Source organism: Suricata suricatta, chromosome 2 (genome assembly GCF_006229205.1).
Source record: "Suricata suricatta isolate VVHF042 chromosome 2, meerkat_22Aug2017_6uvM2_HiC, whole genome shotgun sequence".
Lineage (NCBI taxonomy): Eukaryota > Metazoa > Chordata > Mammalia > Carnivora > Herpestidae > Suricata > Suricata suricatta.
This window is the reverse complement of record NC_043701.1, coordinates 6,339,552-6,344,867: the sequence shown is the minus strand read 5'-3', so window position 1 is coordinate 6,344,867 and position 5,316 is coordinate 6,339,552. Positions and strand designations below refer to the sequence as shown.

The window sequence follows — 5,316 nt, the reverse complement described above, 5'->3', positions numbered from 1 at the left end:
GCATTTGCTCCCACAGGCCATTCTAACAGCCAGTGTAGAAGCTTCTCCAAGCTGCTGCCCACACCTGGGGCCTGGGGGGTAGCTGGCAGCGGCTTGGTGGGTTCTCACTGAAGCAGGCCTGGCGGTTCTGTCTGTCCCGGAGCAGCTCATTGCTTTACAGGGAGTCTGGGTGTGGCTGTCCAGGTGAAGAATATTAATTAAGTCACCCCATAGCAGGAGGGGGTATAGCTCAGGGGTAGAGCATTTGACTGCAGATCAAGAGGTCCCCAGTTCAAATCTGGGTGCCCCCTATTTATTCCTTTTTTTTTTTTAGAGAGAGAGAGCATGAGCAGGGGAGGGTCAGAGAGAGAGGGAGACACCAAATCCGAAGACAGGCTCCAAGCTCTGTCAGCAAAGAGCCCGATGCGGGGCTCGAACCCTTGAACCGTGAGATCATGACCTGAGCCGAAGTCGGGTGCTTCACCCAACTGAGCCACCCAGGCACCCTGTCCCTATTTATTCCTAATTTAAATGGTGCTGCATTTTTTTTAACTTCCTCTTCCTTATTAGACGTCAATGTAAAGTTTTTCTCCCCTGGAACCAGCAAATGGTGAAGCTTAATAACGGAGTTGGGGGTTCTTAACTCAAAACAGAAGTGGAAATCACTGGTGAGTCTGTGAAAGTGCCGTTTTCCAGCCCTCACCCCAGACCAATGAAATCAGAATATCTGGGGTGGAGCCCAGGTGGGTGAGGGCTCCCCGAGGTTCCTGGTCTGCAGCGTAGTTGAGGACCAGCCTTAGTGAGATGCCAGGAAGCCTTCCTAGTCCCAGGCCGCCTCAGCCCTGCTCTGTCTGCCCTGCACCTCTCCCATTCAGCCCTAAGTATACATCATCGGAAGGCGACATTGACTGTGTCTTCCAGAGACACTAACGGTCTCTGCCTCAGTTTCCTCAATCCTTCCCAAACCAGGCAATCTCTGTGCCCGGGGTGGGGGCCGGGGGGTCTTCTCTTTCCAAACCAAAGTGCCAGGATCTGTGGCTCAGAAAGCAGACCCTCCTGGGGCCGAGAGTTTGTAGAGGGTGAAATCTCTACCTGTTCAAGCCCATGGTTAGGGTGAGAAACCATTAATAAGACAATTGTTATGTCCTCTTCCAGCCTTCCAAGTACACTTCTGCACCGGGGACCAGCGAGTCACACATCACCAGCTCACAGCTGAAGGAGGGAATGGCTTTCTGTGGTTTGGAGGACAAGCCGGTGCACGTTTTGGCAGACAACCCAGGACTCGTGAGCTCCGAGACCCCGTGTGTAACTCAGAAGCGTGTCACGGTTTTGATGATCCCTTACACCAGTCACCTTTCACGACCTTTCTCCCAGCTCCCTAAAAGACATTTCACGATCCTCCAGGCCTAGATCAACAACAGAAGTCTAGACTGTAGATGGGCTAAAAACAGGCTCTCAGAATAAATTATTTGACGCCAAGAAAGCCTCAATCTCTTTACCCTGGACGGCAGGGAAATGCAGCAGAGAAACGGCCGTTGAAGACCGCACGGTCAGACTTTGTCTACGTTGACAAGCTGGCAAAATCTCTCTGACACCCTGGTCGCAAATTGTCTTTGTCTTCCATTATCAGCCAACAACATAAGTGCCTGAACAAAAGACAAAACTTCTTTTATCTCCAGCGATGTGCCTCGGAGTTTCTCTTTCATTAAAGTTCACTCCTCTTTGTTCTCGAGAGACTAGAATTTCTTAATTAGTATCCCCCCCTCTCCCCGCCTCCCAGTTTCACAAACATTTGGAACTTTGACACCTTCCGATCTTGAAGATGACCTCTCTGGGGGCTCCTGGGGTCACCTTCTCAGGGCTCTCCCATTGGATCCCTGCTCAGACCCTCAGATCCTCTGTCTCCTCCCTCTGCCCCTCCCCTATTCATGCGTGTGCACTCTCTCTCTCTCTTCCTCTCAAAAATAAATCAACATACAAAAAAAAAAATAGAAAGAAAATGGCCCCACTGGTGGCAGCCTCCATGCGTCATCCCATTACTACTTCTGGCCCTGCAGCCCCTACGTCCTAGCCTGGGGGCCACTCTGGGGACCCCCAGTTCAGTGGGGACATTTCTTCCTCCTCTCCCTCTCCTTGTGAGACCCCCTTTCACGGCTCCCTGCCCACCTCTGCCTTCAACCCCCCACCCGGAGAGAGAGCACCTTCTCCCCTTCCTGCTCCTCCCCCACATCGCCCTTCTGGGTCCCCTTCTTGGAAGCCCCCCCCCCTCGGCCCCGCACCCCTCGCACCGCGCTCCCCTCGTCCTCACGTGTGGGCGGCCATATTTGGGAAGCCCCAAGCTCAGTGGAGGATTTTAGTACCAGGCTGACACGTATTTTCCTTGCCCCCCTCGGCCTCCCTCCTCAGCAATGTCAGTGTCACACAAGGATCCTTCCAGGGCTCAGGCTTAGCGGGAACGTGTCACAGAGCCCGCCCCCACTGCGGCTACAAAGAGGCCTGCGAGGCCGAGCTCCAGGACCCGCACCCCCACCCCGACCCCAGTGTCCCTTCTAGCCTCCTCCTTGTCGCATGGCTTCACAGAAGAGAAACTACACATCCCAGCCTCCCTCGGAGGTAAGCGAGGCCAAGTTCTGGCCAGTGAGACAGAGACTCACGTGCTGGAGGCCCTTAAAGGGCCAGTGCGGTCCCCGCCCAGCCCGAGAGGGCTCGCTGGTGCCGGGGGGTCAGGAGGTCCACAGCAGGCAGAGCGGCCTTCCATCGCCTCCTCCCCTCCTGGGGGCCCACGGAATTGAGTGTCTCTCTCCCAGCCCTCCCCAGGGCCCCCTAGTCCGCCCACCCCTGGTCCAGCCACCTCCCTGGCACAGGAGAGAGGCCGTGTGTGGCCGGGGCCTGTCCCTTCCTCCGTTGTCAATATAAAAGCCTCCCTTTGGAAATGTCCTCCTCACCTTTTGACTTTATTGTGGGTCTCAGCTGACCCGGGAGGTGAACTCCTATGCGGTTTCTAAGCCCTTGGAGTGTGTCTTTCCTGTACTCTCGGTTCCGGAGCCTGAAGTCTCAGGGGCCTCTCGGGAGGCTGAGGGGTCAGGCCGAGACGGCAGGGGTGTGGCTGAGGGGCGGTGGCGGGGTCCCAAGAAGGCAGTGGGCTGGCCCTTGGCCCTCGGACCAGCCAAGGACATCTTGGATCCTAGCTGGGTGGACAGTGGACAACCAGGGTGTGAACCCAAAGTGACAGCACTGGAGGGGGGCGGCTGAAGACCGGCAGAAACGAGAAATGCCTGCACAGCCTCGCGGGGGTTGTGTGTGAAGGACAAACCGGGGGGCGGGGGGCTGGAGACAGGGTGGAATCAGGATGGAGTGCTTTCTCTCGGTTACTTCGAGCCACTCAGTACCTGGAAGGCGGGACTGTGCAGACACTGGGTTATCACATGTGTAAACTGGAAAATCAAAGAATCCCCCACCACTCGGTGGCAGTAGCTATTCGGTTTATTTCCTTCCAGAGGAGATTATATATGATATATATGTGTTATATATAATACATACATTTTAGGGGCGCCTGGTGGCTCAGTCGGTTGATCATCCGACTTTGGCTCAGGTCATGATCTCACAGTCTGTGGGTTCGAGCCCCACATCGGGCTCTGTGCTGACAGCTCAGAGCCTGGAGCCTGCTTCCGAGTCTGTGTCTCCCTCTCTCTCTGCCCACCACCCACTCACACTCTCTCTCACTCTCAAAAATAAATAAAAAACATTTTAAAAATGAAAAAATATACATTTTAGATATAACATATAAGATATTAATCTACAATACATAAGATAATATATATAACATAAAATGTATCTATCATAAATAACAAGTGTATACACATGTGTTATGTATATAACAATATTTAAAAATATAAAAATGTATATTTAAACACATTATATATGTCATGTATTTTATAAATAAAAATTTAATATATGTTTATACATAAATACCTTTGTATGTGTGTATAATTTTTCTTATCATATAATGATATGTACATGTGGAATCTTCTGGTTTGTTTGTTTATGGAATCTTCTTAGAAGCCCAAAGGAGTGCACATCACACATAGGCCGCACAGTTTGCTTTCTGCCCTTGGCAATCTTGTTTACGAGCCTCCCGTGAGAGTGCTCTGGGCCTATTTTGTCTTTTCCTGCTGCATCACTGCCTATCTCATAATACTGTGTTTGTAACCTAATCCCCGTCGGTGGATATTTAGGTAGTTTCCAGTTTATTGCTAACCCACAAAAAAGTAAAACGCCTGCAGTGAATCTCTATATACGTGAGGCTTTGTGCTCGTATGAGTCTTAGAGGGAAAAATTCCCAGGAGTGAGAGTCTCCTAGAGTATAATTTTTCCCAAGTAACTTTCTTCCCCCAACACAGTCCACACGCTGAATATGGAAAGCTTGAAAGAGAAACAAAAGCACAGAACAAAAGCTGAGGTCATGTGTCATTTCATGCACACACACTGTTTTGCAACCTGCCCTTTCGCTTGACAAGTTCTCGTGGCCGTTCTTCTATGTAATTAAACAGCGTGGGCTCTGCACCTTCTCCCGGCACAGGGGAAGGCGCTGTCACCTGGTCACGGGTATGTCACCGCCCCCGTGTGCCTGGCGTGCAGTGGGTGGTGAACACTGTAACTGCTGGGGAGAGTTACCTGGATGATTTTAAGGGTCTGCCCGCCTGTAAGGGTCAACAGGGCTTCGGGCCGTCCTCGGCCAGGTGCACACAGAAGAGGTACAGGAAGAGGCGGGGCTGGTTTCTTGAACTGAGCCCGGTGTATTGACACAGGTACAAGGTGTTAATAATACAGTGTTTTACCAGTTATGGGGGTATAGCTCAGGGGTAGAGCATTTGACTGCAGACCAAGCAGTCCCTGGTTCAAATCCGGGTGCCCCCTTCCTTAACTAACTTTTAATCACAGGTGGGTCCTGTGTGGCCTGGTCCCCTTTGGCTGAACACCTGGCAAAGAAAGATGAAGCAGATCAAATTCTGGACCCATGACTCCTCAGAGCGCGCTGGCCCTGTCTCAATCTGGGGACTTGAGATGCTCACACAGTGACTTGTATGCGCTCAAGTGGACAAGGCACAGGTCTCCGCAGCCTCTGGGTCTCGATCTGCTCCAACCTGAGATTTCACATTCACATTTCCCTACCATCTCTGCAGAGATGGGGGGTGTTTCTGGTTCCCTCTGTGGGTTCCATAGAATCGCACTTGGGCTGTGGCACAGGAGACAGGAGTGGGGCACCAGGTAGCCCAGCATGCTGGCTGCAGGCCAGAGCCCTGGTCTGAGGCTCCCGGCCTGCTGCAGACTCGGACC

The 5,316-nt window shown here is 52.3% G+C and overlaps 2 non-coding genes across 2 annotated transcripts; both read left to right on the top strand.

Moving 5' to 3' along the window:
- Positions 1 to 218: 218 nt before the first annotated feature.
- TRNAC-GCA lies at positions 219 to 290 on the top strand. The gene has a single exon. It is a non-coding gene; the product is annotated as a tRNA-Cys (tRNA).
- Positions 291 to 4,824: 4,534 nt separating this feature from the next.
- On the top strand, positions 4,825 to 4,896 carry TRNAC-GCA. Its single transcript has one exon. It is a non-coding gene; the product is annotated as a tRNA-Cys (tRNA).
- Positions 4,897 to 5,316: the final 420 nt, after the last annotated feature.